Genomic DNA, 15,050 nt, shown 5'->3' on the forward strand with positions numbered 1-15,050 from the left:
TGCCATCGCACATCAGCCATCCATTTATGCTGTTCTGAGCAGTACTTATCCACATCACTAGCTCCACTTAATCTCTTCATGACATGTATCATCCACCATCAGCATGAGTGTTCTACAAACCACTATATCCCCATTCATGCTTGCTTAGATCAACTGTCATCAATGCTACCAAAAGGCCAGCCAAGATAATTTCATTCAATATAATTAGTTGCAAAAATTAGGAAATCTGATAAATATGTTGAGATTATTCTATAAAACTTGGATAAATTAGTTTAGGTTGGATAAATATTTCTAACCTTATTGGAATTATGTTATTATCTCATATTTAGATATTATATCATGTATAATATCTTAAGTTAGTATTCTTGCAATATATAAATCAATTGAAAAACTATTTTCAATACCTGGTCAATTTGGTTGAACCATTATTATTCCTTACTCATTAGAAAAGTTATAAAAACTTTTAGATATTAGAAACTCTAATTTATGATTAATCACCCTCACCCTTTGAATAAATGAAATAAGGAACAGCTTGATGGATACTAAACTACCTTGCTTTTTCTCAGCCTATTAATTTAGGTAGAAATTTAAAGATAGGTCTCAATTTATTTGATTTTTACCCTTATTTATTAAAGTGCAGATTGATCAATATTATGTGGCCTTAAAATTAATTAAACTTTAATGTTTTATTTAGTTTCATTAAATTAAATTAGTATTGTGTGATGTTTATAATGAAGTCCTTGAATATAAGGGATGACCACGTATATTATGATGAGATGATACTGGAGTGATTCTTGGCCTTTAAAAATATATTATAATACTCCTATAGAAAGGATAATTGAGATGGGCCTCAAGAAAACCTTATAGAATAACAGAATCAAATCCTTCTTTTATGGTTGATCCTTTGGCCATTAGTGTAGGGACCTAAATGATGGATGGTAGGTGTTGTTTAAGGAAAGGTTTCATTAAATTTATCTATATGGACCTCTATTGATATTATGGTTACCTATGAATCAACTTGATATATGTTAGGCTCTTATAATTTCCTAATACTTCAGAAACCAAATACATCTTGTGGATGGATGATCCTATTTAGAGTATGACTTACAAGGTGCTAATCACAATATTTATATATTCGTAGCTACATTCAAATTATATAAAACAAGAGATCCATGAAGATATTTGTGTTGAGTTCTATGTCCTTGATATAGATGAAAAAAGTTATTCCTATTGCAGAAGACTAATAATATATTCAAAATGGGATCAAGAAATAAATTATGAAAGCACATGGACATGGATCACAGTTGTGATTTCTTAGATCCTCGAGTGAGACCTTTTGAGCTGCTCAAGTGTAAATTCTCTGGATGTATCCATGATGAACTCAAATTTAGGGTGTTAATATGTCATTGATATTTATTTAATCAATTATCATTTGTAAAGCTTTACTCATAAAATAATTTGACTAGTTACTAATTAGAAAGGGTAGTCTTCACAAAGAACATATATTAGGGTTTAAATACTCTATAAATTATGATTAAAGAGGGGTGAGAAAAGATAAATATAAAATAGGAGCTTGTAATATGATGAATATTAGGCAGTGAGAGGTTGATAATAATTTGTTTACTAAGGATGAAATGAATAATAAGAGGAATAGGTAGGAGGAAGGATAGATCAAAGGAGATTGAGATAGATGAAGACGTGAAGTGATGATGGATGTAAACTATGAATCAAAAGATAGGATGATCAAATGGGTGAATGGATGTGAGTTAATTTGGATGGATGATGTTTAAATAGAATGGTGGAAGAAGAAATGATAATGATCTAACTAATGGATGTGATGGAAGAATGAAAAGATGGTTATGAGATAGAGAAAAGGATGATGGACCAGATGATTTCAGGTTTTTCTATGAGAAAAAGGTGAAGAGGTTGAGACCAAGGTTGGAGATGTTTGTGGTAAGGTGAGATGGTGGAATATGTTAATGAGAAGAAGATGACAACATTATGGATGCAGGTCTAACTAAAGGGATGTGAAGGCAAGAAATGAATGCAAGGAAAATGACTGACCTTAGATCCCTATGTTCTGTTAGGAACAAGACATATTCTTGATGCAGATCAACCTTCCCAATTCTCTGTTGATTGATAACACCCAAAATTCTGTCTTTATTTCATGTTATTAGCACAATTTTATGCATTTAAAGAGCTTAAAATGGGGTTGTTATCATATATTTACATGAAAATAGTGTTTTCAAGTGATTTCTGATTTTTCCCTAATTTTCTGTTAATTCTATGAATTTTAAAGGATTTACTGAAGCTTGAAATAACTATTTTTGAATGAAAATGGCAAGTTTAATATTTAATTTTGACATTTATCAGCATGGGGATGAATCAGTGAATTTTCTAGAATTTTTTACGAATTTTTAGGATTTTTCTGAGATTTATTTGAAGAGGAAATGTATTTATTCTAAGGAAAAAAGGTATATTTATAAGAGAGAAAAAAGTATTTATATCATTTTCGAACTTTGAAGGGCCTTTTTGCAAAGTTTCGTTGCAAAAAGACCCTGAAAACAGCTCTCGGTCACCACTGCAGGCGTAAAGATGTAATTTAAAATCTTCCAGGGTTTTATTGCAAATAATTTATTAATTGTTTTAATGTTTTAGAAGAATGTGAGGAGAGAGAATGCGCAAAGAGGTATATCTATAAATATTTTTTGGGCGGCGTCAGATGGCAACCATTTATTTCGCAAAGGACTTAGGCGTAAATTTCAGGGCGATTTCTGGGAGCGACGACGTGGCCTCATCGCAACCGTAGGATGAAAATCTGATGGCGGTCAGTGATAGAGGCCAGTTGCGGTAAGATTACCGCCCCTGCAACGCATGCTAAGTGCACGCACGGGCGGTGACGGGGAAAATTATCAATGGAAGCTTTCAAGTCCAGACGCACGGAAAGGTGCGTATCAAAATGTACGCAAATCCCGACTTTTGAATATTTGTCTTGGTTTTTTTTTTCCCAGGGGGTACGTCGCTCAACAAGAGAGCACCCGCCTGAAGAAGTTGAATCGGCACCACCAATGAGAGGGCGACACCTCAGCCTGCGGTTAAGAGAAAATAAATAAATAAATGAATGAATTAATCCAATGGCTCACATTGGTTAAATTCATTTATTCATAACTTTTGATCCATAAGTCCGATTGAGATGATTTTTTTATGGATTTGCTCGTATTGATCCCCTCTTTCTATCTTTTACAGTTGGATCACTGAGATCAAGCCTGTATCGATAGATATAAATTAATTACTAATTAGGGGTAAAATAGTAATTTATTCCATTTTACCTAGGTATAAAAGCCGAATTTCGAGAGGAGGGGGTCATTCTTGATGTTTCTCTATCACAGCTGCAAGACACAAAGGAGCCCCAGCCTGGATCAACCTGTTTGGTACATTTCCCTTTCATTGTATTTGGATTTTTGTGCATTTTGAATGAAATTAGTTCAATTTCTTGTTTCTTCTTCTTGATTGTGATCTGAACTTCTAAATCGCTTGGCTTGACGGGCATGTACAAGCCCTGATTAGGATTGAGAGGAGAATTTGAGGGATTTAACTAGGCATTCAATTGCATTCCCAAAGAAAAACTCTAAAAAAATTAGATTTAATTTTTAGGAGATTAAATTACCCCCATTTCATTTCTGAATTATCAAACTTACAAAACCAACCAAACTCAAATTTAAACTTCCCTCTCAACCTCTCTAATTGACCTCTTTGATCCTTTTATTTGGATCAAAGAAGCCAATTTAGAGCTCCCAATCTCTTCTATTCATCTCATCTCTTCTACCCCCCCTTTCTAAACTTCTCTTCTAATTAGAGTGAGTTGATCCTCATTGAAGATCAAATTCACTCTAATTGGGGTTAAACTACCAAGAATATCATCAAATTAAATTCCTTACTAACATCCCTTGGACGACACTCGTACTTATCACTACACATCTTAAGTAGAGTTTTTATAAATTTTGTTGCACAAGCCAAAATTCACAACGACAAGGGCTAAAAACTACATAATTTCTACCCCTATTTTTGGCTTATCATTGATCTTCCAAAAGCACTCAAGATTTCCCTTTCTTTCAATTTTCCTCTTTAGGAGGAAGTGATCTTAAATATAGTTTTTACAAAAATCTGAGGTCATATTTACAGATCCAGTAGCATGGATAGAAAGAGATGGGGAAAAGTAAGGACCACTCATACTTTCATCTTAAAAGTCTTTTAAGATTGTCAGACACAAATATTTAAATTCAGATCATTCGCAGACCTATAATTATTCTCTCTCATCCAATTTTGGAAGTCCAAATAAATAAATAACGATTAAATAATTCAAAAAACTACATATTAGTTCATAGAAATTTTAGAAATATATTTTTAGAATTTTGAAATATGTTATATATTCGAATATAATACCAGCCTGTTCAAGACAAATCATATTTTGATTAAAACAAGTATGTTCTATCAGAATTTTGTCGTTAGAAAACCCCTTAAAAATACTTAAAATGCGTTGAATGCAAATAAACATATAAATGTGGTTCTATTGACCTACTAAAATGCGTGTGGTCAGACCCTCATAATTCAATCATTGCTAGTCCCTGAGCAATGATTTCTAATATCCATAAGAGCATCCATTCACCTTGTAAACCAAAAACCATGACCATGAAGTATCAAAGATATCAACTACATCTCTAGATATAAATATACCTGTGTACTGCTAGAGTGCTCATGACAGTATCCCTCGTGATTTTGGAAAGAGATGGTGGTCATGAGTGAAGCCTACTTCTCACTAGGTATGATACTACAATCCAGGTCATATTCTCACATTTCTTACTATCTATGTCAATTTCTCAAAAGTGGGGATGTCAACTTGGGATTTAGGTTCCCACAACTTTCCTCCCATCTGAAAAAAAGGTTGTCATTCTTCTCATCTCAATCATGCACAAAGTAATAAACATGTATAAACGAAACATGTTTGATAAGGCTCCTATCTAACTATGTCTAAAGAAATAGGAGAGTGATGGATAGCTCAAATGAATGGATAAAGGTGTTTAAGAGATAATAGATGAACCCATTAATACTGTGATAGTTTACTCCCAATTGTAGACCAATAAGCATAATACACCAGAAGGGTGTAAAGAAGAGTAAGGATAGAAAAACCCTTTTTCAAGAAGTGGTGGACAACATGGCATGCACCACCTAAGCATGGGTTGATAAATGTATTGATAAAAAATCATTAAAGATAAAATTACATGTTTCTAAGGACAAGAACCCCTTACTAATTTTCTTTCTTCTTTTTTCCAGTTCCCTTTTTTGGTCCTCAGATTTTAGTCAATGTTGAGGACTCCATTTACTTTGCATCTTTACTTGGTTCTCTTTTTTGTTTATCTTTTTTCAAAAGGGTTGAACAAAAATAGAAGCTTAGCATGAAAACAGAGACATTTTGATTAAATATATTCTCATCATAACATTCATCCCATGCTTGTATGGAAAATATGAAATAATATGCGAACATGTAGATGAAAACAAGAGGGGTATAACATGGAAAATATATCATGAAAGATTGATACCACAAAGGTGAAGAAGAGAATAAAACTTGGGAGTAAGCATATCATAAGTGTTTAGGACTACATGGTAATAGATGGGTACCTATAGGAATGCGTAACAATAGGTGAAATAGTGAACTGTTAACTGAAAAAATGGGTCAAGAGGAAACACATGTACATTTCAAAGATGACTGAAGGTGACCCAAGGAAAGGTGATTATGTGCTTCAGAGTAGAATAAATGACCGTTTTTACCCCAAATGAGATTCCACTAAATGGAGATCTAAAACAATATATTTAATCATCAAGTCACAGGATGGATGATTTCATATATAAAAATTTTCAACCCTTTGATTTTCACTTATGTTCCTCACCCTATCAGATATCCTAGCCACTTAGGAGAAAACCATATGAATATACCATGGCTATACCATCAAGAGATATATTTGATTTGCTACAGGAGACTAACTCCAAAACTCATGTTGGTGAGATTTGGGGTGAGTGATTTTCGGAGATTGTCATGATTAAATTTATTCAGATTAATGCTAATTTTTTAACAATGTAGGAATTTTGATAAAAAAAACCATGTATTAACTCATGATTTAGTATAGTTAATGATTCCAATGACACAGTGACATTTAGTGGCCTTTCAAGTTAATTAGCTATATCATCATATATATGAATTATTGTCAGATTGATCAGTGCAATCTCCAGTTCATGGGTTGCTAGGTTACACTTTGTGCTCTAAAAGATAGCAAGGAGTGTAAATTGACTCACCAATGGAACCTATCTGTCATTGGTTGGATTGTACATATAGTCTGATGTAACATGACGTGCCGGGATCGAGTGGCTCATGCTACACCACAGGAGACGGGCTGAGCAAGTGCTTAAATGATGTGTATGGTTAAAAATCAACGAGAAATATATCGGAATTCCAACAAGTCCAGAGCGTAGGCACAGATAGCAACACGAAGGGTTTGGCATAGACGAGCCCCAATGATCTGACTGTTCGGTTAGAACGGCCGACGATGTGGGGCACATTTACCCTCCATGAGCGTCCGCGTCCATCTCTGCAAACGAAGCTAGTCTGACAAAGATGAAAGAGAATCCCTAGTACAGGTAAAGTGGCTAAACCTATAATCACGTTTTAAATACTCTCGGGGCAGAGGAGCAGTCAAAGAAAATCAGAACTGAAAGACATGTGATATAAAGGGAGATGGAGAGAGGACGGGTGACATGTGGTCTGTTTGGACACTCGGAGCATCCGCGAATGGATCGGCTGTGAGATGAACAGCGTGCCACAACGAAGTAGTTGATAATGGAGATGATGGATAACAGAAAATTCTGGGGCAGCTAGTGAACCCAGGAGAACCACAAGCTGGTCCGGTGGAGACAGCCCCGACAGTTTTATGTGGTCGCCCAGTTACAGATTGAGAACCTTGGCGGTTGAAATAACCAGAGGACAACATGTCAGATGGTCGCGATCGGAGATGCAATTCGCCTTTCACTCGGAAAAATGCTGTCTTTCAATGACCGAAGCTTGAAGAATGTCATATTTTTTCGAAGACTCAAGCGCAGCAATGAAAGGAGACCGGTGTGCGGATGTCTTGCCGTGGACGCAGATGAGAGCACTAACAACACTGGTGTCGGAGGCTGGGGAAGATGGACATCAGTAGATCGTCGTAGGGCACAGATTGACCTTCTAGTCGAGCTTCAAATTCTGTCTATGAGGAGGGAGATGAGATCACAGTATATTTCACCCAGATGCGGAAGAATAACCGTGACGATGATGAGTTTTCCCTTAGCGAATTGCAGGTTCCGTCTAGAAGAAGATGAGGAGTATACCGTTGGCTTTCTCATAGTCACGCTGAGTTGCTTTGAAGGTGAATGGTCGTGCAGGATTGGCAGTTTTCTGATGATGCAATCATGAAGGTAAATCTCCGGGTGGACACTCTCTGTTTTCTCTTTTCTCCAAGGAACCCTAAAAAAACAACGGAGAACATTTTTTTTCTTTTAAAACAACAACTTTTTCCCATGTTCGCCCCCCCCCCCCCTCTTCTTAAAGTAAAAGAGGTGGTTATGGGCGTCCTATTTTTCTCCTTTGAAGGGGGAAGCTTAGAGGGTGGACTTCAACAAACAGCTTACATGAGCTATCTACTCTTAAACCGAGGGTGGACAATCCCATTTTGACTGCTAACTCATCCTTGTCAAGTTCTTGCTTCACCCAAACTACGACTATTTAGAAGTCTGGTTAGGAACTCGTAGGCCATAGTCAAAGAACAGCGGTCAGTTCACAAGACCTCTTTGGTGTCTCAGGTAAAATCACCACTTACACAACCATAATGTTAGTTATATTTATTCATAGTTTAGTATAGTTCGATTGATTAAATACAAATTATTGAGATATTTCTATCAAATTTACGTATCTTAAGCATCAAATAATTTTATATGCATATTTTCCAGCTTAAAATTATTAGATCTATCTGTCTGGATTGAATGATATTTTTATGGATTTTTCTAAAGTCAAATTCTTAAAGAACTTAATTATCTGATTCATAATATATATTTATGAATTTTTTGGCATTATATTGATGGAGATATTGATGTTTTAAGTCAGAATATATATTTATAATATTTTTATGACTTATGATTAGTTCTATGATTAATAATTAATGTATTTTACATTTTAAAATTTTACCCCTTTATGTTTCCTTGTGGTTTGATGTAATGGCAACCAATCAAGAGTTTCGACAATAATTAGTAAAACATAGTCATTCTTAAAAGGGGATATTATGATATTTCAAATCAGAACACCATAATTCCCAATCATTACTAACTTTTTTTTCTTTTTGTTATTCACAAGGATGACATGAACCAATGAAGATAAGGACCAGATTTAAATTTTAGTAAATGTGGTTCAAAGATCAAGGAAAAAAGATTAAATAAAGGATTTTAAAAATTCAAAACTTGTGCTGATACACATGGCGTGCATGTGTGACGCCGTTATTGATTAAAAAAAAAGGATGATGTGACACTTAGAAACATGTCTCTATGTGACCCAATTGTTGGAATTCTCTTTCCCTTTTATAATAAAATTGACACACTGATATGTGGAGTTCACAAGAAAAAAAAATGAACGAATAAAAAAGTGATTTTTTCTCTTGTTCGTCGAAGCAATGACAGAGTGTTTTTGGAGCGACCGATCACAGATGATGAAACAATGGTCCTAATGATTAAGTAAATGATTATCAAATATTTTAACCGTAAATGAAAAATAAGGAAGCATCATTGACAATGATGAGGAAGGGAAAAAAAATGGATGGTCAGTATTGCTCCAACTTAAATGATTGACACCTAATCATCCAAAAGGTCCACTAAGCTGAGATTTTCAAGGTCACTTTGATTTCATCCATGTCTTGTCATCTTAAATATAGGCATGGTTCCTTGTCAAACTTTATCCTTAAAGTTTCTTCCTAGCCAAGGTAATGGAAAGACTATAAAGAGGTTATGTAATTTAGCAGTTTCAGATGATAGATTAGGAGTTCAGAATCAACTTTACCCTAGGTCATTTAAGAGTTTCACATGGATGAATGATCATATTTATGTGGTAATTGATGATGGTTTAGGTTTCAAGAAATATTTAAAATAATCTACTGTATCTTCTAGATCATGAGGTATAGCTTGACACCCCATGGGCTGGCTATTGAATATAAGTTTGATTAAATTGATCCTTAATTAATAAACTAATTCATAACTAAGTGAACTTAGAACCAATTAGGATGATTAATAAATATTATTATTTCATTAAAGATGTGTCCTAGGATGATACATGGGCATGTAGGGTCACATGGATAAAATCATAATACATTAGTGGATATACTCAAATTATAATGGCTTCTATCAAAAGTTTCCAAAAGAGTATTAATATTGAGGGTACACATTTCAAGAGCCCATGCAAACTAGGCTTGGACATACCAAAATTATTTGTCCCTCTTCAAAACATCTCATCCAGTGTGTCGGGTTGGTGAGAAGATCTACAATATTTTGAAATGATGTTTAAGAGAATCAAGATGATATCTAACATTGAAAGATCTCATTTATACATTTAGAGGTATCACATGTGAACTTCCTGAGGAAACTCATACAAGGAACCAAATAGTAGAGGAAGTGATTCCACATAAGGTGATGTAATTATCCATTGTTAATAGTTAATCTGATTTGTTTTGTAAGTTTTATAAAGATCAAGTCATTTTGGATACCCAATGAAGACTAAGAATCCAAAGCATTTTTTTTTATAGAAGATAGATAAATAAAAATTCCAAACAAATTTCACCTCAATAAACCTTTTGTATTCATTTTTATCTTCTCATTTGCACAGACACTGCATTGATTTAGGTTCTTCTGTCCACTTCCTCTTAACAATGCAGGCCCCTGATTGGGCAACATAATGCTAATAATTGAATTCCTAATATATATGCATATTCCCTTGTTCGATTTCCTAATAAAAGAAGTAAAAATATGCATTTAATGCTAATAATCGAATTCAACAAGTTACAGTTAAAAAGGGTCACGATTGTTTGGCTTCCAGAAAATGCTGCATACCCAAGAATTTGTTATCCCCAGATGTTTAGGTTGTCATTTATTGTGATTTTAGCCTTGCCACCATTTGTCTATGTGTCTCATTGTATTAATTTTGATTTTAAGTGCCAATTTTTTTCTGCCAGCATGTGCCCCTGCACACCTGATGCTGTCAAGTTAAGGGCATGCTTATAACTCACATTAGCAAAATTTTCCAATCATTCACCGTTATCTGAATCTGATGGAAAAATGAAATAGAGAAGGATTCAGTAGTGACAAATAGCATTTAAGTCCATAAAAATTTTAATCAAATCCCGAGATATATATTCTAAAAGAATAAAATTAATTTAAAGAGAAATCTGATGTAAAAAGTTTCTACAAAAATTATAAATTTAAGAGACCTCAGAATATGTGATTAGCCTAAAAATGATGTGAATAAGTTTTGTCTAATCGTATTGTTGGCATCCAAACTTATGCAACAAAATTAATTAATATCCCATAATTAAAATACAGAGATTTAATATGAGGAAGGGGCAGGATCCAAAGTGGCAGCGTTCAATAAAAAACTGAATAAAGATTTCAGTAAAGTTTTCTTTTGATTCAAGATACTATAGTAAAGGTAGAAACTAGAAAAAGTATTTACATGATTTATAAAATGGTTTTAGGTCATTATAATACTTTATTGAGTTTTCATTTTAGGTCCATATATCATTATAAAAAATGGAAAATATATATTTAAATTGGTAGAAATCATAAAATCATATTAAGGGCTATTTTCTCAATTTAGATCTTGATACCATGCAAATGTAGAAAATTTAATGCACAATTTCTTTTAATATCAATGGTATGTTAATTGTATTTTTCATGTTATCACTATAATTCTATAAATATATTAAATAATTTCATTCCTAGATAATAAACATTTATGCTTATTTGAATGCAGAAAACAAGTTAATTCCTTGATATAAATGTTTTAATTTCAAATTATTACTTCTACATAATGCAATATGAGAATAAGAAAAGGTGGTTCCATCAGAGATAGCAACACTTCCATTTTTATCTTACAAGGGAAATAAGAGGTTACAATTGATTTGGATGCCACTTGGTTGCTAAATTCGTTGATAGGTTTTAGTACTCTGATATTGAGTTTAAATTTCTAATTTCGGTGACTTCAAGTGCAAGTATTTAAACATTCAAACACTAACAATCAGGATATAAGCAGAGCTAAATAGTTAGTTGAGCAGAAAGCAAGGTATTCCAATCCAATTTTATTGAGGTAATCATAAAATTTTGGTGTATCTACATTTTACATATATGTTTGGGAATAGGTCAAATGTTATAATCCTCATACTTAGCATACGATGGGTTCATACATGATCCACATCCAAATTTGTTCACACAATAAAAGTGAAAAGATAGATTGAACGACACAGTTTGAACAAACTTATAATAAGGAAACTTAAAATCATATCAAAAAACATTTATAAGTTTTTTATGGAGTTATTTCAATGTTTGTAAATGTCGAGGTATCTAAAAGTATCGACAACATCCTATACACACCATATTTCATCTTCTTCTTCCTAATGAGGAATTTAAAATATTTTTCTAGGCCTTCTCACCATTCCCAATGTACCAGAGAGGATGCCCAGTGAGATATGATAGTATAGAAGTGGGGATGATGCTGAACGAGAGGATTTCACGAGTTCCTCTACCCAATGACTCATTATTTATATTGTTCAATTATTTCATAAAATCTGATAGTTTAAATTTATCCGAAAACATCTAATGAATTTTGTGTGTGACTCTTTATGACCCTAGACCAGCTTAGCTAATGATTTGATGAGTCACATAACTCGGAATTGGCTAATTGACTTAATTAACTACATGCAACTTGTAAATTTATTGATCTTCAATTCATTTAACCCAAAAAAGAGGTCAAGTCACTAAAATATTAGATGATAAGGTACATTTTTATTAAGTTAACCCTCTAAATGTTAATTTTACTGAAAAGTTAGGTAATAAGGTAAATTGCATGCCGTAAAATGTAAAATGAGTTTACTCAACCCTTTCATGGAACCTATAAATCATTATTTACTCAGCACACACACATGTATAAGTATATCACTCATCCACTACACACTACTCAAATGAACAGAGGATGGTCAACTTTCAAATCTTAATTAGTCACAGCAATTTGGATTCAAGGAATACTGTTATACTATTATTGTTTGATATTTTCACTTTTTTGGGCAATGACTTGATTGATTCATCTTCAGGAAGGCTTTCTCTTATCATATGAACGTTAAATGATCCCCTCTCGACCACAGAATCAACTTCTAGGAACTATTATTTAACTATTAGTATTTGAATTCCTGTGATTAAGGACTCATAAGTCAATGCCAAATACTATCTAGAATTTTTTATGGATAAATTTATTGCTTACTTCTTTAAATAGAATGAATATTCCTGTTGAGTATCTCTATATAAGTGGTGACCATCACTCTCACATGATCAAGATTGACTAGCACAATTTTATCTGAATATTTTTGTGTCATCCAATATCGTACACATATTTATGATACACTTTATGATATCCTATAAATAATAAATAAGTGTTTTAGTGTAATATTTTTCTAATGTGGTCATCATTGTTCATGCCCGTGGATTTCTTCATCGACATCACTTGTAAATACTGATGACAACAAAGTTGAATGTTAAAATGAATCTATTAGATTTTTGAATTGAAATTAGGAAATAAAATTCCATCATCATCAACCTAAAGTATTTACCCTCAAGTTGGTCAAATAACCCAAACCCATTCAAAGAGATATCAAAAGAGCATGATAAACCTCAAGTATTTGTGTTCCTTACAATGTTCAAAACCGTTCCTAAAAATCTACATCATAAAATTTTATGAAATAGGTTTATGGCCATACCACTCCTCAAAGGTAGTCTATTGATTTGTGACTTCTCCCAACCCAGACTTAACGATTCAATTATAGATTATCTGCATGTTTTTTATGTAATAAATAATTCTTGTATTCATTTTAAAGTAAAAAATGGTTCTTTAAAATACCAGCAGACGATATTATGAAGTGATTTGCCGATTATGAAACTTCTCAAGCATAATCTTATTTTTAATGTAACTTATCCAAATATGATTCAAATTACAAATTCTATATGATATGATTTTTTTCGTTGATATTAAAAATATGATTTTAAGAATTACTTGAAAATCACTAGTGAAAATCCTTAAGATATGTTGTCATTACAATGGTTCCACATAGAACCAATTGCGATAAGGCAATCATGTTCGCCCTATAACTATATGAAATATTTACCAATGACACAGTTCTGGCTCCTATATTTCTGGGTTGATTTTAGTGATTATATTTTTATTTAGGGAAAATTTAGAATCAAATCTGAAGATTTTTTCAGATGCTTCTCTCTTTCATGTTGTACTATGGTTTTCACATTGAGAGAAGGGGGACTGAAAAATTAGAGCTTCTTGAATGTAGATAAAAGTGCTCAAAAGTGAGAACTCCTACAGTGGAAAAAATATAGAAAGCAGTATAAGAATTAAATTTACAGCACATCATTCAGCTTTTAATTTTTTCTATCATAATGATAATTTGATAATTAATTGAAGATCCATACAAGAGAGTTAATACTTGGAGTTTCTGCATGCATTAAAGCACGTAAACTTCTTGAATAATTTATTACATCATTTTCTTTAAAATAACAGTATTAAATTTATCATTACTTTTAAAGCCTATTAAATAACTAAAATCTTGGATAAAATATCCCTGGAGGATTAGCGGACATTGACTAATGGTAAATCCAAAATTAGGCTTTTATTTTTTTCCTTGCTGCTTTTGAGTTTAATAAATAAAAATATAAACATGTACTCACATGAACGAATCTAGCTACTGATGAGTAGGGCTGTCTCCTTAAGGAACATTAAGGATCTAATATTATTTCAATAGTAATTAACAAGTTGAGGTGAGATACATATAAAATACATGATAGAGAGGCAAGTATAATGATCACCAAGGAGGTGATAAGTTTAGGAGAATTAATAGAAGTTATCAGTGAAGAGATAATGTTAAGAGCACGATTATAAGAATGAGTGGTTGAGAAAACATAGTAAAGATAATGAGGTCAAAAAATAAATAGTTAGTTAGAGATGTGATGGTGTAAGGAAGTATGATTGTTAGAGTCTTTGTGAGATGATGAAGACACCCTGATGTGAAAGGCATTTGATGCAGGAGAAAGATGTACACAGAAGATGTGATCGTAGGATGTGATCATCAGATGGATGTATGCTAAAGTTGATGATGAAAATAACCAGTGTAAGGTGAGGACACTTACCATAGATCCTTACCTTCTGCTAGGATTATGACGCTTAATAACTTCAGGTAAGCTCCCCTCTTCTCTGTTGCCCTCTTCTCAAATGCACAAGACACCTAAAATTAGTATAAATTATTATTAATCACTCAACTTTGCAGAATTTCCTTCAATTATTCAATCAAATTCAGATAAATTATGTTAAATAGGATCATTTTGTCGTAATTTTATGTAGTTCCCATTTATTGAATTAGATTTATTCCTAATCTATATTGTAAAAAATAAATTAAGTACGAATTCAATTTTTTAATCCTTGCTCCTTGTGGATTTGACCCATACTGGCTCTTTGATTGTAATTATAATTATAAATATTTTTTTCATAAATGATAAGCCTTAAACAACATAACTAACCATAATTTATGGTTTATTAGGAGGAAAAATAAAGTTTCACCCCGCTCAAAATTTCTCAACAAAAACAAGATAGAAAAAGGAGAGCAAAGAGAGATGTAAATGACATATCGATAGAGATGAGAGATGAAAGAGATGAACATAAA

Source organism: Wolffia australiana, chromosome 6 (assembly GCF_029677425.1).
Source record: "Wolffia australiana isolate 7733 chromosome 6, ASM2967742v1".
Lineage (NCBI taxonomy): Eukaryota > Viridiplantae > Streptophyta > Magnoliopsida > Alismatales > Araceae > Wolffia > Wolffia australiana.